This window comes from Bufo bufo, chromosome 4, assembly GCF_905171765.1.
Source record: "Bufo bufo chromosome 4, aBufBuf1.1, whole genome shotgun sequence".
Classification (NCBI taxonomy): domain Eukaryota; kingdom Metazoa; phylum Chordata; class Amphibia; order Anura; family Bufonidae; genus Bufo; species Bufo bufo.
Window position 1 is genome coordinate 595,351,309 of NC_053392.1, and position 24,469 is coordinate 595,375,777.

Below are 24,469 nucleotides of genomic sequence, written 5' to 3' on the forward strand. Positions count from 1 at the left end.
TCAGTAGCCAGTGAAGGAGTAGAATCTGTGAGTCTTTTCTGCTTTATTTAGTGGTTACTACTCACCTGGGTTGTTATCTCTACGAATGTCGTCTATGCTCTGCTCAACACTCCTCACATATGTCTCTTCAGCCTTAGTATTGTTCAGATCTTTACATGGATTTAAAAGCTATGAAAAAAATATTGTAAAAGTCAGCAGACTGACAGAGAGGCCATGTGGAATATTTTACTTGACCAGAAATTATTATTAATTACCATGACAAAAAGTGATGAAATGACAGCAGAGATATCTTCTATGGCAGTGATCTGGGCCTACAGCTGCTGGAATAATGCTGTCCCACACAGGTGGAGGCCTGCTTCCAGATGACAATGGCTCTCTTTGCCCACAGGGCATACGCACACACTCTCTCCAGCTCTTAAAGGGCCTGCATGCCCCCTATTCTCTCCCAACCTTGGGAAAGTGCTTGAGCAATAGGTACTAGAATGCCAGTTACATGTAAAAGTGTGCCATTAGCTTGTTGCCTGTTTTGTGTATAGATTTTTGCATGACTTCTGGATTTGAAGCTTTGCTGTCAGACCTTTCCTGATCACCGTTCAAACCCTAATCTACCTGTCCTGACATCAACCTGTTCATCGGACATGTACTCTGCCTGTCCTGACCTTGTCCTACCTACGGTTGTGCCTGATCACTTGGTGTCTTTTGACACTGGTACAGAAGCAACTTCAAGAGTTAACGGCCTGGTGGATTCCCTGCAGAAGAGTCTAGGTCCATATATGGGGGATAAAGGTTGAAGGGGGATCACTTAAATAACGCCCTCAGGAGTAGCTCCAAGTCGAATCTGTTCAAAAGACATAGCGGATCCACATCTGCTACGTTTCATTATCTGACCCAAATATCTGCAGGTTTCCTGTATAAATACAACCTGTTAGTTCCTTATTCCAACCAGCAGTCTCCATAGCCAGAAAACTGTGAGAAGATCCAGACGACATGTAACATCTGTGGTCAGCTGTATTGCTACTATATCCACCTTTCACATTATACAATTATAAAATATATAATACTGTTGGGTAAAACAAGACTAACACAAGACCTTTACAGCTCTTTTACAGATTATAGGAAACATGAGATCTTATCTCCATCTACCTGACCATTGTGATGTTCTTCTAAACCATGCTGTAGAAGAAGAGGACTAGGACATCTCTCTGGTTTTGTTCTCTCACTGGATCTAACTGTAGGAGAGACATACAGTGACGGAATTCAATCTTTGCATACAAATAATGAGAGGACGTGTGTATTTAGTCATGTTTATTACCTGATGATCTGAGGGGTTGGTGATCCTCCATCATGACAACCTTGTACAGATCTTTGTGTCCTTCTAAATACTCCCACTCCTCCATGGAGAAATAGACAGCGACATCCTGACACCTTATAGGAACCTGAGAACACAATGAAAGTCATTACCCAGGCAACATTAGTGTTACTGTATAATGTCCCAGCAATGTCACCTCTCCAGTCAGCAGCGCAAATATCTTGTTGGTGAGTTCAAGGATCTTGTCTTTGTGGAGTTTCCCATGTATCAGGAGTTGAGGTGTTCGTCCAGAGATTGTGCCCCAGGTTTTTCCCCATCCTTCAAACACAGGGGCCTGACAATGCTCACTAGAGGTCTTCTTCACTACTGTGTAGTCCTGGTTATGGAGAGACACAGTAATAAATATCACTCCATACATCTCCAGTCAGTCCCTCACCTCTCCAGTCATGTCCATCTGTTAGTAACATAGAGAAGATGATGTAATGTGACAACAGAATCTCTCACCTCTCCAGTAACCTGGAAAAGGATCTCGAGGGTGAGATTTATTATACTCTCTGCCATCTTGTCCCCATCCCTATCCATCCTTGACGGGTCAATCAGGAGAATGATCTTATATAGGAGATATACGCTGAGCCAATTCTATGTTGTAGGAACCTGAATGAAGAGAAGATGAGCCGATGTAAAATCATACAAAATACTATATAAAAATACAACAACTGGAGATAATAAAAGGAAACATTGCAGGATATAATAAAGTGTAAATGTTCAATATTTTATGAAGGCAGTTCCTTCATGTCGCACCTTCATATTACCACTATAGATTATTACAGGTCAGAGCGGTAATGCCAGTATAAAGCTGTAATCTGTTAGATCACCCTGCCCTAGTCCTATAAGTTGATATCTCAAGATTTAAAGGGGTTCTGTTATCAGATGGATCTCAATTTTATTTATTTATCTTTTTTAATATATTTTATTGAAAGTCAAACAATTATATATATATATATATATATATATACACACACATATACATACACACACACACACACACATACATATACTAGCAGAAGGACCCGGCTTCACACGGGTATATTTCATCTATTTCATTTAATGTTTCTGTGCGTCGTTTAAAGATATCCACAGTATTCCCATAACTGTGACCTCTACAGCACCCTGCCCCCTTAACAGTGAACTCCACTGCCCCTCATTCCTTAACACTGACCCCCCCACAGTGCCCCGTCTCCTTACAATGGGATGTCTACAGCAGCCCATCCCCTTAACTTTGAGCTTGACAGCAGCCCACCCCTTTAACAGCGAGTTTCACAGCACCTCACTCCCTTGACATTGACCTTCTTAGGGGCACGCCCCCTTAACTGTGACCTATACAGCACCCCACCCCTTTAACAGTGACCTCCACAGTGTCCATCCCTTTCTCAGTGACCTCCACAGTGCCCGCCCCTTTAACAGTGAGCTCCACGGTGCTCGCCCCTTTAACAGTGAGCTCCACGGTGCCCGCCCCTTTAACAGTGACCTCCACAAGGCCCTGCCCCTTTAACAGTGACCTCCACAGGGCCCTGCCCCTTTAACAGTGACCTCCACAGGGCCCTGCCCCTTTAACAGTGACCTCCACAGTGCCCTGCCCCTTTAAGGCTAGAGCTACATGACGAGAATATGTTGTGCGACATTTTGTCTCAACAATTTTTATAATGATAGGCTATGGTGTCGCACTGCGACATGTTGCGACTGTGAGCCGACAGTCGCAAAAAAATCCATCCAAGATGGATGCATGTAGCAACGTAGTTGTGCCCTATGTGACGTCACGACTAGTATCAACTGGCCTGGGCAGGGCTAAGCTCCATTCAAGTGAACGGAGCTTAGCCGCGCCCAGGCAGTTGATACTAGTCGTGACGTCACTGGGCCAGCGGTAAACAGTGAGAAGGCCACGGTGCTGCTGCCTTCTCAAACAGCTGATCGGGGAGGGGGGGGGTCAGACCCCCGCCGGTCAGATGCTGATGATCTATCCAGAGGATAGATCTGTTTAAACAAACTGCAGAACCCCTTTAATACATCTCAAGTAGTCTATTTATTAGAGCCAGATCTATCCTGGACATGGAGTTTCCAGACTTACACATGAGAAGGTTCTCTTCCCCTCTCCCTACAAGGCCCCATACATCAACAATACCAGATTCCTGACAAAATCTTGCCAGGGGTGACCCTTGTAAGGGCAACTGCATATTACCCCCCATTGAAGTCCTATCAATCATTGGATTAATAACGCAGTTAAAATCCCCATTAATTATTACTGGGCATTCAGGCCAACGATCTATAAAGAATAACAACGAGTTAAGTACCCCAAAAGAAAAGGGTGGGTGGGGGGATATACACAAAAGCCAGGATACATAATTTTCCAGTAAGTTTTCCATACAGGAAAACATATCTTCCATATTTATCGATGGAGGATGTCTGGCAGAGAAAGTCAATCCATTTATGAACTAAAACTGAAACTCCTCTAGAATAACTGGAGAAGATAGAATGATATGTCTGCGCAGCTCATCCTCTATCAAGGCACAGAGCCGTTTCCCCAGTAAGATGTGTCTTCACTAGGCACACGATTGCAGGCAAATGGGTCTGAACCAGGTCAAAAACCACTTATCTTTTAAGCCTATCACCAAGTCCCCGAACATTCCAAGTTAGTATTTTAATTGACATTTAGACAACTAAAGCAAAGCCCCAAAAAACCAAAAAAGAAAAAACAATAAAAAATAATAAGACCTCCCCTCTTCCTCCTCAAGAGAGACGCACCGCATTCCCTCCCATAACTCACCCAGACCTCCCCACAAACTACATCCCACTCCTTCCCGCCCCCAATCCCCACCCTACTCCCCATGATCCGCCACCTTCTTTGGGACAGAACTCTCACCTAATACCACCTACCCTCCTCCCTCCATGCCGGGAGAAAGAAAACGTTCAAATATCATTCCGGTCAAGCCAGTCTACTAGAGTTTGAAGACTCAAAAAAAAAGTATTTCATTCTTTAAAATTATTCGCAATTTGGCCGGAAAAACAAACAAATATTTAATGCACTTTTCACGAAGTTGTCTCTTGGCCTCAGTGAAATTATGTCTCTTTTCTTGAGTGTCCTTAAAGAAATCCGGGGAAAAAAAGATAGTTTATTTCCGTTATATAAGATAGGAGAAGCATCTTCGCGAGAAGTATTTGAGGTTGTCTCCCGGGAGTTTGTTTACCTTACCCCCTGGGTCCCGATGGACCCTTTCCACACACACAAAAAAAAAAAAGGCGAAGAATATTCTATCCTGAACTTCTCCAAAATTAAAGTCTGTAGCATATTTCCAGGATTGTCCCCTTCCATGCCCTCTGGTAAGCCCAACATTCTCACATTATTTCGCCTGGACCTATCTTCCAAATCTACCATCTTTGCTTTAAAAGTGCTACCCTCTGATCTCAGCTTGGGAATTCCGGTTTTGAACATTTTAGCATCCTTCTCCAAAACCTCCACCGTTTTTTCTATGGTAGTCACTTTGTCCCAGATTTTAGAACTGTTGTCTCTTATCAAGACCACATCAATTTGGATTGCCCCAAGTTGGGTTGAGATATCTTTAATTAGTTCTCCGTTTTTTTTAACGGCAGCTAAGATTTCCTTCAATGGAGAGGGTTTATCTTTAGACAAAGCGTTTTGGTTATCCCCCCCCCCCCCCCTCCCCCTGCCTGCTGAAGATCATCCTCCTCTGTATCCTCCATTCTAGATCCACACTTTATTTCTATATCGAAATCATGGGAGTCCTTTCTGCCCAGCCCTGGTAGTTAGGACTTTTGGAGATTTAAAAAATTTATCGATCTTAGCAGAATCAGAGACTTTCTGGGTTGTTTTAGTGGATGTGTGGTTCAGCGGATCGCCTATTTTGTTTAGGGGCCATTTTACTTCCTTTCCCCCTATCTCTTTCCTATTTTTTCTCTCAGATTAACCTTATTCAGAAGTCCCCCCCCCTTCAGTTTTCTTAACTTTTTAGTTTTAGAGTTCTTGTCCTCTCGCATTAATTGAAGCCAGTCTCCTCAGCTAAATATCAGCAAGCTTGTTATGTAAAAGATTCATTCACAGCCTGCCAGCTTGGAGCTGACATACAATTCCAAATAAACAGGGGAGGACAATATATAGGTGAAGCAGAGGGGTTAAGTTGGAGAGGGGTCCGGACAGTAATTACTGAAAATTAATGGTAGAGGAGCTGATTACAAAGAGCAAGGGGGAGGATAACTCAGACATACGCTGAGGAATATAGGGGGAGCACAGATTTCCAGGTTACAACCTGCAACCAAATGCCCCCAACCACGGGGAGCCAGAGGAACCAGGCAGAGATATGCAGGACAATCCGAGTTAGCACCAAGCTGAAAAACGAGGGGCAAACAGATAACAACAGACACAGGGGAACAACACAGTTACAATGGAGCAGGCGTCAGGTTCCAAAACACCAGGATGTCAAACACAATATGGAGCGACAGCTCTGCAAACCTCAGACCAGCCTGGATCCAGAAGTAGAGAAAACCGGAACGAAGGGGCAGAGAGCATGGAGGTCCAGGAAATGTGCAGGCACCAGTGCCATGGGAAACATCCAAGGAGTGCCAGCGAAGGAGAAAGCTTTACTCAGGCGGGAGACCATTCTGGGAGTCCTGTCTCAGACTGGCCACTATGGATGCATCGGTCAGTGCGGCAGGACCTGTCTCGGCGTGGATCACCTGGGGCAGCAGGGTAGGAGGGAGGAGAAGATGCAACGCAGCGTGCCACGTCATCACGTCACTGCTCCAAGTGAGGATGGATCTAAATTTTAAAACTTGCGCTTGACAAGTGAATATCATGGTCTTGATCCCACTTTCCTAAAAGATAACAATTACTTACAGATAATTAGATTTTCCTCTAGCCTCCACAGCGGCACGGACTACTAGGAGATTACGCCGCCTCCCTAAGGACAGGAAACAGCTTGGAGTGCTTTAAATAGCCCCCTCCCCTTACCTGCTCCAGTTAATAACCGAAAAAATCTCAAATGGATGCAACAAACTGTTAATTTTATATCTTCAAACAACAGGTACATTTAGCAATATCTGAAAACCATTGTGAATACATATATTTGGGGGGGGGGGGGGGGGGGGAGGAATTGTGTGCCACTGTGGAGGCTAGAGGAAAATCAAATTAATGGTAAGTAATTGTCATCTTTCCCCAAAACCTCCACAGCAGCACGGACTACTAGGAGGAATAACAGAAATCAAAAAACAGGGTGGCACCACTGTAGATAATACTCTATGGGCGAAGAACAAGTCCCGATTCTTTACCACATCCAATTGAGGTCTAAAAAAAGGTGGAAAGTGAAGACCAGGCAGCTAGTATAGGAATACGACATCCTTCCATGCCCAGGGAGAAAACCCTTCTAAACGGAATATCTCTGGCAGCTGAGGATTTTTGCATAGAGGGGTGACCTGTGTGAAACCCCATATAGATAACAGAGCACGACATTTATGCCAAACCCTGTGTATCAGGTTTAGAGTAGGATGCTTCACCACCTTGTCAGAGAGACCACTATGTTCCAATAGGACAGCCGGCAATTCACTTTCTATGATATGTGCCATCAGCCGCCCAGATGCGTTGTCACCCGGAGTCCTCCCCCAACCCCTCAGCTGCTGCAACTGTGAGGAAATTAAATACAGCCACAGATTCGGAATGGCTAACCCACCTGCATCCTTCCCTTTTTTTTTACACCAAATTAAGCTTCTGAACAGCCGTTGAATTCTAAAAAAATATAAATAAAAAAATGACCCCCTTTACCACAAAAAAAAGTCTCTTTCTAGCCCTGAAGTTCTTATCACCAGGGTCTGGAGAGAGACCCGTCCCAATTGCATAGGTCCATCTTCAAACATGGGCTCAGGTGTCTCAGTACCCCAAGTCAGAGGGAACCGACCTCCCTTCAGGTAATACGTCCCGAGAGAACGGAGTCTTGCACCTTTCCCTCAGACGTCTATCAATTTGTACCGCAAGAGACAGGGCAGCTTTTAATGAAACAGGATTTTTATGGAGTGCTAGGTCATCTTTTTGTCTCTGAGCCCCTAACAGAACCGACTCCGGAGAGCAGGGTCATTCCACTCAGAATCTGTTGCCCACCTCCTGAATTCAGAGCAATAGGACTCAGCAGACTGATTTCCCTGTTGCAAGCCGCGCAACATAGATTCAGCCAGAGAAACTCGGTCTGGGCCGTCATAAATAAGTCCCAAGGCTCTGAAAAAATTATCCACCGACCGGAGGGATTGGGATCCGGTCGGCAAAGCAAAGGCCCAGGATTGAGCGTCACCATTCAATAAAGAAATAACTATGTTCACCTTTTGACTCTCGTCACCAGAGGATTGAGGGCGTAAGCGAAAATAAAGTTTGCAAGACTCCCTGAACCGAACGAAGTTGTCACTTCCTCCGGCAAAAATCGGTCCAGGAGGGCGATCTTAGGTTCAGAGCAGGTTTGGACCCCACTGGCGGAGACAGACGCCTGACACCTTGCAACAGATTCACGGCGGTCTGCTACCTCCAGCGACAACCCCTGCAGGCGATCCACCAGTGCAGAGACAGGATCCATGACAACACAGAGCAGGGGAAACAGTAACGGTATTCGGCGGCAGATAATGTCACAGGAAGTACAGGGAAGGAAAGACAACCAAAGGGAACTACAACTAAACAACAGACTAGGCCCCAAACCTAGGGAATGAAGAGGTCACTTCCTAGCAATCCCTGATACTCTCCCTAAGCTGCTAACAACATGTGCAAATATCAATGGTAGAAATGCACATGCACAGAAACCTGAGACTGCTGAAACACTGCACCAAACCCTCAGCTTAGGGAACAGGGAAAGAGGCAACCGGCTCCTTCCAAACTGAAGGAGCTAGTGTCTTACTGAGGCCTAGCCAGGACAGACACACCAAGAAAAGGGAAAGGACTTAGCTTGAGATGTAACTGGAACAGGAGAACCACCACACAAGCGGAGCACTCCACAGAGGAACTATCAGCTGCAGGGAAACAAGTGAGAGGCGGAACATATAAAGATCCACCTGACTGATAATGAACAGCATCTGCGAAGGGGTGGAAACCTGTCAGCAACAATGAAAACAAGAGAGATCTGTCAGATAAGACTCCTGAGTCTTCCGTCTATCTTAACTTTTAAGATCTCTCCCAGGGCCAGCAGTGACATGCCCATAGTCTATAATGGTATAATACAGTGGTGCCCAACCATTTTTCGTCTGAGGGCCACACTAGACATGGTATAAATTTCGAGGGCCAGAACCAGGTAGCTTTGCAAGAAAGAAATGCAAACACTGTGAGGGGGCACGTGTGAGCATTACTAAAATACATAATACGTAGGCCTACACTTGTTGAAATCTGCGTTAGAGGCTGAGTTTGAACCCTCTGTTGCAGATTCTGTCGAAAGACCAGACCAAAAAGCCTCATATGCAGCACTTTTGTGTCCGGTAAAAAGACAGATCCCGAACGGAAACTGAACGGATCCCATCATACTCGCTGGAGTCTGTTCAGCTTCTTCCCTGTGGGGTGACAGGAGGAAGGTGGAGCAGGGTCACACCTCCCCCTCATATATAGGATCTTGTCACACCTCCCCCTCATATACAAGGTCCTGTCACATCTCCCACTCATATACAAGGTCCTGTCACATCTCCCCCCATATACAGGGTCCTGTCACGTCTCCCCCTCATATACAGGGTCCTGTCACTTCTCCCCCTCATATACAGGGTCCGGTCACATCTCCCCCTCATGTACAGGGTCATGTCACATCCCCCCCTCATATACAGGTGACAGGAGGAGCAGGGTCACACGTGGGGTGATAGGAGGAGGTGGGAGCAGGGTCACTGGGGACCAGTCACATGAGTCCATGGCTTCTTATCACTTCAGTGGCCCTGTCATGTTTCCCAAGGTCTTCGGGCAGTGCGCCCCGCTCTCCTTACAACAGCCACCCCGGGAGCCGGCCTCTCCTCCTTCCAGCTCCCGCCAGCTTCAGGACATGTATCGCTCCGGCGCGCGCCTATACCAACCAATAACAAAGCTCCTTGCTGTAAGAAGCTTTGCTATTGGTTATTTCAGGCACAGGCAGCATCGCTGAGCTGCCTGTGTCGTTCACACCGCTCACTGCGCTGATGAATGTGGGGGAAAAGTCTAAGGTGTATTAGACTTTTTCCAGGGAGTCGCACGGGCCGCATGACACAGCTTCGTGGGCCGGATTTGGCTTGCGTGCTGTAGGTTGGGCATCACTGCTTTAAGTAGTAGTATCTTTTAAAGGGAACCTGTCATGTGGATATTTGATTATAATCTAACTAATTATATACAATCATTAACTACTAAAAAGTACCTTAGATGTATTCACTTACTGGTGTGACAGATGGTTACCTCATAATATACACACAAAGATGCCGCATGCTAATGAGCTGATTTGAGTCCAGCGTGATGTCAGTGAGTCCAGCGTATATTTAATTCAGAGCTATAGCCACTCCCCTGCCCACCTGCTGCTGATTCATATGGAAAATAACTGTCAATCAGCAGGTGGGCGGGGAGAGTCAGGAGCTCATGAATATTCATGACTCATCATTATCAGCTGGAGCTTTTTAATACAAGATGTTGGCAGATTGACTGGGTCAATTAAAGAAAGTGACCCAGCATTTTGCTAAGAGAATTAGTCACTTATTTATGTTGCCCTTAGTTAGGACACCATAAAACTGGTGACAGGGTCCCTTTAAGTACTTCCGGAAGATACTTGCGCTTACCATGAAAGTTTGATCCTTTAGATATCTATCTGTACTGATCAAACCGGAAGTCATGATCAGGATTAGTATCTGGTGGGCAATAAACATCCACCTCTCCACCTCTTGGTAGTACAGGTGGCAGTGAAATCAGTTGACTTTCTTGAAATTCTGTGTTACACAGAATTTTTGAGACTTCTTGTAGTGATAGGTCATCATTACGGCCACTCATATGCCTTGTTACAAGAAGCCATTGCAGTACCGAGGTTGTTCAAGAGGTAAGGGTTTTAGAGTTCAGGTGGAAACCCTTGTTTATCCTGGTGTGGAATACCACCCTTAATAAATACTGAGTTTCTTTCAATAAAGAAAAAGCAAGGGTGTGACATACAACTCGGATTCCGCTTGTCCGGTGACTAGACCCGTAAGCAGATAGTTCAGGATAGTGAACTCTTTCTCCATCCTCGATTACAGACAGCAGCACTTGAGAATGACCTTTAAGCCGAGGGGGTTGCAGTATTCCATATAGCAACTGTCTGTTCTGCTACTCAAAATATGTCACGAAAGTCTGGGTAAAGTCAGACTACATAGGGATAGATAAAGGTCACATGATCCACACCTGAACAGGAGGTGTGGACATACCAGCAACACACAAAGTGAAACCAAAAGAGACTGTCAGATCACTAATGTGCAGATAATCTTTCAGACCTTCTAAGACCTGTCACAGGCGTGACAGTACCCCCCCTTTTATGGGTAACCTCCGGGCACCCAGGACCGACCCTATCAGGATGAGCTCTGTGGAATGCTCTTACCAGACGACTAGCATTAACATCGGTCGCTGGAACCCACATCTTCTCCTCTGGTCCGTACCCTCTCCAATGAACGAGATACTGGAGGGATCTCCGAAGAACTCGGGAGTTCACAATCCTGCTGATCTGAAATTCTAAATTGCTGTCCACCATGACAGGAGCCGGAGGTAAGGAGGACGGCTCAACAGGTTCGACACATTTCTTTACTAAAGATTTATGAAATACAGTTGTGTTCAAAATTATTCAACCCCCACTGAAATTTAGTGTTTTGGCCAGTTTGACATTGATTTTGATCATTTCAGTCATCTTGTTTACGATTAAATCAAAGAGGCCCTTGTAAGTCAGACAAATATAACATAACATTTATAATGAAATAACCACAAATGTCTTTTCTGTGCCCACATCATTATCAGTTTTATTCAACCCCCAAGTGACATTCAATCTTAGTACTTAGTACAACATCCTTTTCCAGTTATAACAGCTTTTAAACGTGAAGCATAGCTTGACACAAGTGTCTTGCAGCGATCTACGGGTATCTTCGCCCATTCTTCATGGGCAAAAGCCTCAAGTTCAGTCACATTCTTAGGCTTGCGCGCTGCAACTGCTTTCTTTAAGTCCCACCAGAGGTTCTCAATCGAATTTAAGTCTGGTGACTGCGATGGCCACTTCAAAATGTTCATTGTCCTGTTGAAAGGTCCAACGTCTCCCAAGCCTCAGGTTTGTGACAGACTGCATCACATTTTCATCCAATATCTCCTGGTACTGAAGAGAATTCATGGTACCTTGCACACGCTGAAGCTTCCCTGTACCTGTAGAAGCAAAACAGCCCCAAAGCATGATTGACCCCCCACCATGCTTCACAGTAGGCAAGGTGTTCTTTATTTCATAGGCCTTGTTCTTCCTCCTCCAAACATAGCGTTGATCCATGGGCCCAATTTTGTTTCATCAGTCCACAGAACACTATCCCAAAACTTTTGTGGTTTGTCCACATGACTTTTGGCATACTGCAGTCGACTCTTCTTATTCTTTGGAGACAGCAAGGGGGTGCGCCTGGGAGTTCTGGCATGGAGGCCTTCATTACACAGTGTGCGCCTTATTGTCTGAGCTGAAACTTCAGTGCCCACATCTGACAAATCTTTTTTCAGTTCCTCAGCAGTCACATGGGGACTTTTCTCCACTTTGCGCTTCAAAGGACACTGACAGGGCCAAAAAGCATATTAAGGTATATATATGATCGTACAGGTCTTATAAAGTGTATAAGAATCATGTAAGTATCCCCCCTGTCCACCTTATAACTACAGTAATGTGAAGTTTTATAACCTGCTGATATCGGGTTCAATCTGCCCAAGGGGCGGTGCTTCACCTCAGCTTGCGCCCAGCCAGCCTCGCTGCAACTGCCGTTTGAAGCGCCGCCCAGCTCATCAATATTCACTTCGCTGGGCGGCGCTGGGCGGCTACTAGTGTCCCCGGCTATCTTCAGCGCATGCGCCCGGCACCCTCACTGGCCGGGATCGCATCGCGCCTGCGCACAGTCTCATTCTCAGAGGCTGCCTCTGAGAATGAGACTGTGCGCAGGCGCGATGCGATCCCGGCCAGTGAGGCTGCCGGGCGCATGCGCTGGAGATAGCCGGGGACACTAGTAGCCGCCCAGCGAAGTGAATATTGATGAGCTGGGCGGCGCTTCAAACGGCAGTTGCGGCGAGGCTGGCTGGGCGCAAGCTGAGGTGAAGCACCGCCCCTTGGGCAGATTGAACCCGATATCAGCAGGTTATAAAACTTCACATTACTGTAGTTATAAGGTGGTCAGGGGGGATACTTACATGATTCTTATACACTTTATAAGACCTGTACGATCATATATATACCTTAATATGCTTTTTGGCCCTGTCAGTGTCCCTTTCAGGTAGCGCACAGCAGTCGAAGTCAGCATCTTCTTTCTGCCACGACCAGGTAGCGTTTCAACAGTGCCCTTTGCCTTGAATTTGCGAATGATGCTTCCTATGGTGTCTCTTGGTATGTTTAACATCTTTGCAATCTTCTTATAGCCATTGCCCTTCCTGTGAAGAGAAATCCTCTTCTCTTGTCTATGGACAAATGGGTCCACTGTCTGGGCGGGATGGGCAATGGAAGCCGAGATCCAGAAGGCCGAGTATGTGTCACCTTAGCACGTGCACAGGTACCACAGGCTGACACATAGTCCTCAACACAATTGCGCAACCCCGGCCACCAGAATGTGCGAGAGAGGAGTTCGACAGTCGATCTGCTCCCAGGGTGCCCAGCAAGCACCGTACAGTGATGTTCCTCAAACACTTTGTGATGTAATTCGGAGGGAACAAACAATTTCCCCAGAGGACAAGAGTCCGGAGCATCCTCCTGTGCCTCCAACACCCTGGCCTCGAGATCAGGATAAAGAGCGGATATGACTACCCCTTCAGATAAAATGGGACTAGGGTCATTAGACTCACCCCCCCCAGGAAAGCTACAATACAAAGCATCCGCCTTGACGTTCTTAACCTCAGGACAGTAAGTGACGATGAAGTTAAATCTGGTGAAAAACAATGACCATCTGGCCTGCCTTGGGTTCAGTCGCTTAGCCGACTCCAGGTAGGCCAGATTCTTGGGATCCGTAATTACCGTAATAGGATGAATTGCTCCTTCCAACCAATGCCGCCGTTCCTCGAACACCAACTTATTGGCCAGCAATTCCCTATTACCCACATAATAATTATTTTCAGCAGTCGAGAGAAAAATGCACATGGGCGTCATTTACTGGGTGAAGGACCCTGCGACAAGATTGCTCCTACCCCTACCTCGGACGCGTCAACCTCAACAATAAATGGCTGAGACACGTCCGGTTGCACCAGAATAGGGGCCGAAGCAAAACATTCTTTCACAGCAGAAAAAGCCTATAATACCGCATCAGACCAGATAGAAATATCAGCACCCTTCCTAGTCATGTCTGTTAAAGGTTTAACCACCAACGAATAGTTCAAGATAAATTTACGGCAGTGGTTGGTAAATCCCAAAAACTGCATAAGCGCTTTCAGATGTTCGGGTCAATCCCAGTCCAACACGGCACGGACCTTCTCTGGATGAGAGCAGAAAACCCAGAAATTGCACTTCCTGTACAGCAAATACACACTTTTCCATCTTAGCATACAACTTATTCTCTCTTAGGATCTGTAACACCTGTCTCACATGATCCTGATGAATCTCCATATTAGGCGAATAAATTAGTATGTCATCAAGGTATACAACCACAAACCTCCCCACCGGATGATGAAAGATGTCATTGACAAAGTGTTAAAAAAACGCAGGAGCATTGGTTAACCCAAAGGGCATGACCAGGTTTTCAAAATGACCCTCAGGGGTATTAAATGCGGTCTTCCACTCATCCCCCTCCTTAATCCTTACCAGATTATATGCTCCCCTCAGATCCAATTTAGAGAACACCTTGGCACCGACAATCTGACTAAACAAATCCGGAATCAAAAGAAGGGGGTAAGGATCACGGACGGTCAAACGATTGAAACATGAAAACCGCTGTCATCGAGAAGACACTTTCTACCTACGTTTCATCTCTTCTAGATAGGGACAGCAGCAGATGGTCGACGTGTGGGCAGAATACCTGCCCTAGGTCATTCACCCCCACCGACTGCATGGTTTTATGTTCCATACGTCGCCAATGGTATCATGCATCTTGCCTGCTGCAAATAGCGTCAAAGCTCCCAACGTATTACCTATGCCACCAGTGCTCAGAATAAAGGGTCCTGCTGCTGTTCCTCCCAAGGACCCTTTCCTTCTCTCCCAAATACTTCCGTATTAACTTATGTTATTCCCTAGAAGAAAACAATGCAAATTTTCTACGCCACACACATTTGCCTGGAAATGAGCTCATTTTTTATTTTTTGCTTTCCCTTATACTCTATGGGCATTCCATTGTGTCACCAGGCTTGCCTTTTCAAAAGAAAACAATGGTAAACCCTGTACATCTGAATTCTAAAACGTGCTACTGTGTTGAACAGCACATCTGCTTAAAAGTTATTTTAAGTGTCAAGTAATTATGCCTACATGGTAAATCTATTATACCATTATAGACTATGGGCATGTCACCGCCGGCCCTGGGAGAGATCTTAGAAGTTCAGATAGACGGAAGACTCAGGAGTCTATCTGGCAGATCTCTCTTGTTTTCATTGTTGCCGACAGGTTTCCACCCCTTCGCAGATGCTGCTCATTATCAGTCAGGTGGCCCTTTATATGTTCCGCCTCCTACTTGTTTCCCTGCAGCTGATAGTTCTTCTGTGGAGTGCTCTGCTTGTGTGGTGGTTCTCCTGTTCCAGTTGCTTCTCAAGCTAAGTCCTTTCCCTTTTCTTGGTGTGTCTGTCCTGACTATGCTTCAGTTTGGAAGGAGCCGGTTGCCTCTTTCCCTGTTCCCTAAGCTGAGGGTTTGGTGCAGTGTTTCAGCAGTCTCAGGTCCCTGTGCATGTGCATTTCTACCATTGAGATTTGCACATGTTGTTAACAGCTTAGGGAGAGTATAAGGGATTGCTAGGAGGTGACCTTTTTATTCCCTAGGTTTGGGGCCTAGTCTGTTGTTTAGTTGTGGTTCCCTTTGGTTGTCTTTCCTTCCCCGTACTTCCCGTGACAGGGCATTTTGTAGTGTTATTTACTCTAGAAAATAATGATAATCCCACCCAATCTCAATATAGATCAATGCCACTGTGCTTGGAGAGTATGCCTGCTAAAGATTTATTTGATGTGTCATATGGTTCTCGTCTCCAAGGCCCATCTTTCTTCCAATTATATTCTATGGGCATTCTTGGTGTCGTTCACACTTGTCATTCCATAGAAAAGCGGAAAAATCCAAAGTTATTTCAATTGTAAAAGATGTTACTGTACACGGGGAAGATCTGTGGTAAAGGATAAGTTAATATTTTTTTTCAGATTTGCCTACAAATTATCTGACACTTTGCTTCCCATTATAGTCTATGGGCATTCCGTTTGGCTTCTTTATAGTCTATGGGAATTCTCTTCCCCTGTCAAAGTCTATGGGCATTCCGTTTGGCTTCTTTATAGTCTATGGGCATTCCATTCTGTCATTCCTTTTGGTATGCCCCGCAGGATCAGTCGCAGGGTCATGTGGCCCCTTATACAAGTCCATCACACAGTACAGAAATAATACCGCCATATAGCACACGGTATATAAGTCACTGTACCCCATAGAGGTAATACTCCCGGGAGGTCTGTGCTCCGAGCTAGGGATGAGCGGACTTGTGTTTCAAGTTTGGTAGCGGAATCCATAACGGAATTCTTAGATAACCCACACCTTGCGCTCGCCAAAATTGAAACACAAGTCAGCGCATCCCTACAGAGAACCCCTCTAGCCCCCTCCTGGTGTTAATAAGGAATAGAAGGTAATTCAAGAACAGAGAGCAGGTAGTGAAGGGGTTAATGACAGAAAATGGCGGTGACTGCACACATACCTCCACTTCTTCACACAGCATGTATGGGGAGGCAGACTGGAGTGTTTAGGTGGATAGCCTGCCCTTTAGACCACCAGTCTCCACCTCTTTCGGTGACATAACCCCCCTACCAGCAGCGAGGCTATTCTAGTCACTATCCAACCAGCACAGCACAACATGGTCATGTGATCTTCTTGACCTCGCCCATACAGGATCACATGGTCGTGATGTCATCACAGGTCCTTTACCTCCTCCAGCTGAACGGCCAGGAGACTGACTCCTCCCACGCAGGTTACACGTGATCGTGACATCATGAAAGGTCTTTCAGCCCCACTAGAGGTCGCAAATGTATGGGCTCCTGAGAGGTGTAGGTCACGTGATGCGAGAGCCTGAGATAGGTGGTGAAAAATAGCTCTTCAGGTAAGTGTCCTGTGTGTTGGGCTGCGGGGCGTCCTCTCCGTGTTCTGTGCGGTCTCCTGTGCGGGTCAGGATTAGGGACAGGTTTACAGTCAGGGAGGTTTTGTGGAGAACATTAGGCCATAGAAGCCCCATACAATCTATGTGCAATAACGCTGTGTACAGAGGTGGAGATGCAGGTAAGTGTCATTAACCTCTTCACTACCAGCTGTACAGCTTCACAACTGCTGTACAGTTACCGCCTGGTCACTATTCATGACAGAAGGTGGTTGAAGGGTTTCTCCGAGCACAGACCTCCCAGGAGTATTACCTCTATGCTGTACAATGACTTTTATACCGCAGCCGTCATCTATATGCTGTATGGCGGTATTATTTCTGTACGGTGACCATATTTTGGTTGGGGACAGGACGGTTTGCAGCACTGTGTACGTTGAGGACACGGGCAGCGCCGGCTCCAGGGAGCGGTGAAGGGAAAGCGCGTAGTCACCGCTCCCTGGGGCCTCCTTGTCCGCTAATGCCGGGGTCACATCGTTTCATTTTTCATTCTTTTGATCCGTCTGAGAAACAGGAAAAAAAAATTAAAATAACGGATCCTGTATTTTGAGCATCCGTTATGCTCAGTTTACGCACATTTTGCATCCATTTTAGCTGTTTCTGTCTGAGATCCGTTATTTTAATAAAAAAAATTACATTGTGCAGGACTTTTTTTTTTCCTTTTTATGAAAATTGCATTAAAATTAAGTAAATTAAAAAATCTTGGTCGGACAGTTTTTTTTTTTCTTCCCAAAAAGAGGACATGTCCAGGAAAAGGAGGACGGATGGTCGCTGTAAGGACTCATGCACACGACCGTATGTATTTTGCAATGCGCAAAAAATGGATCCGCAAAACATACGGATGACGTCCGTGTGAATTCCGTATTTTGCGGAACGGAACAACTGGCCCCTAATAGAACAGTCCTATCCTTGTCCATAATGTGGACAATAATTGGACATGTTGTATTTTTTGGCGGAACGGAAATACAGAAACGGAATGCACGCGGAGTAACTTCCATTTTTTTGCAGACCCTTTGAAATGAATGATTCTGTATACGGTCCCCAGAGCGGACACGGATAGAAAATTCTGTGTGACGGACAGGGCTGTGGAGTCGGAGTCGAGGGAAATTTTGGGTACCTGGAGTCGGAGTCGGCAAACAATGCACCGACTCCGACTCCTACTAAATTTAGATTGGAATAAAATAAAAAAAAAGCAAGTTTAAATGTCCCAATTCACAAAAATTTATAATTAATGACTTCTCTACTGTAAGAATAAAGACCAATGCATGCAGTGCCTCACGTAACCGCAAAACGAACACGTTAAGTGACCATGAAGTAGCATGCTTTTCATATGCTTCACTATATGGCACGCAACGCACAATTAGGAGCTGCAATACTTATACTTTCCATAGTGTTGTGTTCTGCTTTTACAGGGAACGCAGCGTCCATGTGTAACCTAGCCTCTCACTGAATACTTAGTAGGTAAATATGTTATTTGCAGGACTAGAGAGTGAGACACTTGTATAAGTGAAGGGAATGGATAGTCAATAGTTCAAGACTGAAGCTGTAAACCATTGGAAAAACTGCTGTCGTTTAGCTAAGGCTATAAAAACTTGTAAACTCCGATTGTTAGCTTAAACTTTAAACATGACTATGGGATTCTCCTAGGAAAATCATGTTTTAGAATAAATGGTAGGTTGCGTTTCTTTCCCTCAAGGAATGTATAAAATACATTTGCATATTAATACAGAGGAGTCGGAGTCGGAACATTTATCTACCGACTCCACAGCCCTGGTGACGGACTGAGCTGGAGTTGGTTTCTTTATTTGTATTTAATGAATGAATTCAGTCACTGTATGTTTTTCCTACAGAAGAGAGAACAACGCCGGAGAGATGTCCCAGTCCTCTTCTACAGGATGGTTCAGAAGAACATCAAAACGTCCCACTGGATGATCAGGTAGATGATGATAAGGTCTCCTGAAAGGTTCCCTATGATCTGTAGAAGGCTGTGCAGATTTTGTGTTCAGTCTTATTATACAGTCCGGTCCATAAATATTGGGACATCGACACAATTCTAACATTTTTGGCTCTATACACCACCACAATGGATTTGAAATGAAACGAACAAGATGTGCTTTAACTGCAGACTGTCAGGTTTAACTTGAGGGTATTTACATCCAAATCAGGTGAACGGTGCAGGAATTACAACAGTTTGCATATGTGCCTCCCACTTGTTAAGGGACCAAAAGTAATGGGACAGAATAATAATCATAAATCAAACTTTCACTTTTTAATACTTGGTTGCAAATCCTTTGCAGCCAATTACAGCCTGAAGTCTGGAACGCATAGACATCACCAGATGCTGGGTTTCATCCCTGGTGATGCTCTGCCAGGCCTCTACTGCAACTGTCTTCAGTTCCTGCTTGTTCTTGGGGAATTTTCCCTTAAGTTTTGTCTTCAGCAAGTGAAATGCATGCTCAATCGGATTCAGGTCAGGTGATTGACTTGGCCATTGTATAACATTCCACTTCTTTCCCTTAAAAAACTACTGATGAGGTGGTATGCTTAGGATCATGAGCAGTTCCTTTCCTTCTCCATACTATTCTCTTCCCATCACTCTGGTACAAGTTGATCTTGGTCTCATCTGTCCATAGGATGTTGTTCCAGAACTGTGAAGGCTTTTTTAGATGTCGTTTGGTAAACTCTAATCTGGCCTTCCTGTTTTTGAGGCTCACCAATAGTTTACATCTTGTGGTGAACCCTCTGTATTCACTCTGGTGAAGTCTTCTCTTGATTGTTCACTTTGACACACCTACACCTACCTCCTGGAGAGTGTTCTTGATCTGGCCAACTGTTGTGAAGGGTGTTTTTTTTCACCAGGGAAAGAATTCCTCGGTCATCCACCACAGTTGTTTTCCGTGGTCTTCCGGGTCTTTTGGTGTTGCTGACCTCATCGGTGCTTTCCTTCTTTTTAAGAATGATCCAAACAGTTGTTTTGGCCACGCCTAATGTTTTTGCTATCTCTCTGATGGGTTTGTTGTGTTTTTTCAGCCTAATGATGGCTTGCTTCACTGATTGTGACAGCTCTTTGGATCTCATCTTGAGAGTTGACAGCAACAGATTCCAAATGCAAATAGCAGACTTGAAATTAACTCTGGACCTTTTATCTGCTCATTGTAATTGGGATAATGAGGGAATAACACACACCTGGCCATGGAACAGCTGAGAAGCCAATTGTCCATTACTTTTGGTCCCTTAACAAGTGGGAGGCCCATATGCAAACTGTTGTAATTCCTGCACCGTTCACCTGATTTGGATGTAAATACCCTCAAATTAAAGCTGACAATCTGCAGTTAAATCGCATCTTGTTCGTTTCATTTCATATGCATTGTGGTGGTGTATAGAGCCAAAAATGGTAGAATTGTGACGATGTCCCAATATTTATGGACCCGACTGTATGTGTTATCCTTGTATAATGAGAATGGTGGAGATGATAGGACTACAGCTGGCCACCTCTGACTACCTCTTTAATTAGTCTCTGCACAACTGACTGCTGAACCATGGGGGTCAAGAGACACTGGTGTGGAGCACCAAGGGATCGGGCAGAACAAAAGGCAGGGACAGGTCAAGGTCAGGTCAGAGTATATGCAGTGCTAAAAATGGTTTGATGTCCAGGCAACTCGTGGTCAGAACAGAGATCAGGTAAGGGTCAGGCAGCAAAGGGTCAAATCCAGAAGTCTGTACACAGGACAGGCAGACAAGCTAATGGCACGCCTTTACATGAAACTAGCGTACTAGAACCTATTGCTCAAGCGCCTGTCCATGGCTGGGAGAGATTAAGGTGCTCGTGAAGGCCCTTTAATCGGACTGAAAAATCGTGAAACAAATATTGTAAAAGTCATGTGGAATGATTTAGGTGACCAGAAAATCTGGAATTAGTCTTACTGGTAATTCAGTTTCCGTGAGATCACCACGACGGCACACGAGGAGATGGACCCCTGACCTCTGTAGGGGTAGGAACAGAGAAAGGTTTAAATCCCACCACCAACACCAGTGTTTCCAAAATTACAAAGAGTAAAAGGTAGTGGTTAACACATAGTGAGACAAAAGAAAATATAACATCATACCCACCAGAAAGTCCTCCTGAAAAAAACAAAAAACAAAACTGGGAGGGAATAATGTGCCGTCGTGGTGATCTCATGGAAATTGAATTACCGGTAAGTCTAATTCTGGATTTCCATATCATCACCACGACGGCACACAAGGAGATATACAAAATTTTATATCAAGTGGGGGCGACTGCCTGAAGGACTTCACGTCCAAATGACAAGTCTGAAGTTTTGGAAAAATCTAGTCTATAGTGCTTCATGAATGCATGTACACTAGACCATGTAGCAGCCCTGCAAATGTCTTCCAAGGATGCTCCTGCTTTCTCGGCCTGAGAAGAGGACATTGCCCGGGTTGAATGAGCTTTCAAGTTGTCAGGACAGGGGAGGTCCTGAATCTCATAGCAAAGGGAAATAGTGTTCCTAATCCACGTGGCTATAGAAGATTTAGAAAAAAAAATTTGACCCTTGTTTCTCCCTGAAAATTGAACTAGAAGGCTATCGGACTTTCTGAAACCTTTGGTAGCCTTGATATAATTCAAAACTGTATGCCTGACGTCCAGGGAATGAAAAACTGATTCCGTGCTGTTTGAAGGGTTATTACAAAAAGATGGTAAAATGATCTCCTGGTCACGATGAGAGTCTAGAATCACCTCTAGTAAAACGTATTTTTCCATTTCGTCCACGATGACGGCTTAACCATGAGATTGACCTCTTGACCTCTGTAGGGGCAGGAACACAGAGTTTAAAAGGCCACCACCCACTCACCCTCAGTGTTTCCTGTCCCTTGGGGGCACCTCACAGAGAGACCTCCTGTAAGAGGTGAAGATTTTTATTTTATTTTAAATACCTGTGTGGGGTTTTTTCCCCTTTTTCCTCTGCCCTCCTGCGGTTTATTCTAAAGCTGGGCAGAGGAGGACACTCTGGAGTAGATCTCGTTCCTGTACAGCGGGGGCCTGTTATCTCTCCACATGCGCATGGTCCTCCTTCCCTTTCTCTGTGAAAGCTGACCGCGCACTACAGAACACGCTGCACGCCGACCTCAGCGCGAAGCCGCAGCGCTGTGCTCTGTTCTCGGCCTGCAGGGGGGGGCGGAGCTTGGAACCCACGTGCGCGCACTGAATGACGTCAGACGCGGCACCCGCTGTAAAAGCGGCAGATTCAAACGACACCACTGCTTCCAGTGTGTTGTTCCTCCTCCAGAATTGGATGTCAGCTCCTGATGCCCCTGCAGGCCAGATGGATCCTACAGACCCCCCCTCGGCTACTCCAACCGTGATTTTCCCCTCTGGAGAGAATATATATCACTCTGACATGCTTAATGTGTATGGTCTCCTGATACCTGGTTTCTCCTCTTATAGGGAGTGAAAGAGCCCAGAATTAAATCCAAAGTCTCTAGATGTGCAACTTGTACCAAAAGACTTCCTGAAAATCATAAAAAGAAGCTCTGTCAATCTTGCATTAATGAGCTTGTAAAAGCAGAGCAACCATCGATCCTTATGGAAGTTAAATCTATGATCCAGAACGAGATGAAATCCTCCCTGGCCTCCCTCAAATCCGTTCCTCCTGCTCCACCTGCGAAAAGGTCTGAGATGTCTGTTCCATCCTCCTCTGACGCAGAGGACATGGACGAGGAGACTTCCACCTCTAGACAGAACATTGATATTGATGTTCTATCAGGGGGAGAAATTGCATAAGATAGTAAAAAATATTTTTTCTCTTCTGAGGATATGGAGGAATTATTGGGAGCTGTAAGAATTACCATGGGCATTGAGGACATACAAAAGCCTCGGTCAGTCCAGGATGAGATGTTTGGAGGACAGTAAATGAAAATATTAAAGAGATGATTCTGGATGAGTGGACAGATCCAGAAAGGAGATTAGGTGTCTCTAGGGAGTTTATGAACAGTTGTTTGATCAAGCTGAAGTAAAGATCTTTAATGAAACACCAAAGATTGATGTCCAGGTAGCAAAAGTTGTCAAACGGACCTCCCTTCCTTTTTAGGAGTCCTCTCAACTACAGGATCCAATGGAAAGGAAGGCTGATACTCTACTGAAAAAATCCTGGTAAGCATCCATGTTTGGAATAAAAACGAACATAGCGGCAACATCAGTGGCTAGATCCATGTATTTTTGGATCAGCAAATTAGAAAACCATATTAAAAACAGGACTCCTAGAGAGGAAATCCTAAACTCTATTCCCCTTCTCAGGTCAGCCACAGCGTTCTTGGCGGATGCCTCAGCTGAATCCGTTAGGTTAGCCGCAAAAGATGCGCCTCTCTCTAATTCAGCGAGAAGAGCATTGTGGATGAAGTCTTGGGGGGGAGATAGCTTTAGATGTTCTAAGTTATGCTCTATTGCTTTTTCTGGAGAGTACGTGTTCGGTCCGGTCTTAGACTCTATTCTCGAAAAAGCAGCTGACAAAAAGAAAGGGTTTCCTGAAAAGAGTAAAAAGAAGCCCTTTCGTGCCTTTAATCCTCAATCTAGATCCTACAGGGGCAAAGGAAAATTGGGGAGGTGGAGCTATCAAAAAGGGGGGAAGGGCAGGGGTTTCCTCCTCAATCCCCAAAATAAACAATCCGATAAACAATGACGCCAAGGTTAGGGGAAGGTTAAGAAGTTTTCTATCCCAGTGGGAATCCATGACCCGGAGCCCCTGGGCCTTGGACATCATAGAAAACGGATACAGGATATAATTCTCCTCAACTCCTCCAAAGAATTTCCGGATAACCTCCCACAGCCAGAGTGTGTTAGGAAAAATTTATCAACGAGTCTTAGATTTAATAGAATCAAAAGTGGTAACAGACGTTCCCGAACAAAAAGGGAAAAGGTTATTATTCAAACCTTTTTTTAGTCCAAAAACTAGATGGGTCTTCCCGTACCATTATAAATCTAAAAGGGGTTAAACAAAGCCATTACCTACAGAAAATTCAAAATGGAGTCTGTCTCTTCTATTATCCCTTTTAATCAAGAAAGGAGCCTTCATGATGTCCATAGATCTAAAGGACACCTATTACGACGTCCCCATACACAAAAATACCTCAGATTTGCATTGATAGACAACGCAGGTGTGGTAAATCATTTTCAGTTCACTGCTCTACCCTTCTGGATATCTTCCGCCCCAAGGGTGTTCACAAAATTGGTGGTGAAAATGATCTCCCCTTTTAGGACAGAGGGATTAAAAATATTTCCATACCTAGACGACTTGCTTATTATAGGCAACTCAGAACTAGAAACATCCAGTCAAACGGATTACCTGATTCACAAGTTCACAGATTTGTGATGGTTAATAAATCAGAAAAACTCTTGTCTAGCACAATCTACTCAAATTAAATTCCTAGGGGTGATGCTAAATTCTATTACCCAGATGTCATCTCTACCACAAGGTATCAGTAACATAGTACATAAGGCCGAAAAAAGACATTTGTCCATCCAGTTCGGCCTGTTATCCTGCAAGTTGATCCAGAGGAAGGCAAAAAAAACCCTGTGAGGTAGAAGCCAATTTTCCTCACTTTAGGGGAATAAAAATTCCTTCCCGACTCCAATCAGG

At 45.1% G+C, this 24,469-nt stretch overlaps 1 long non-coding RNA gene across 1 annotated transcript; it reads right to left on the reverse strand.

Annotated features, from left to right (window-relative positions):
• Window positions 1-1,395: 1,395 nt before the first annotated feature.
• On the reverse strand, window positions 1,396-16,492 carry LOC120999573. The gene is made up of 5 exons (XR_005778562.1): window positions 16,386-16,492; window positions 10,206-10,211; window positions 1,814-1,963; window positions 1,506-1,685; window positions 1,396-1,436 (listed from the first exon to the last, which is right to left on the reverse strand). It is a non-coding gene; the product is annotated as an uncharacterized LOC120999573 (long non-coding RNA).
• Between the last annotated feature and the right edge of the window lie 7,977 nt (window positions 16,493-24,469).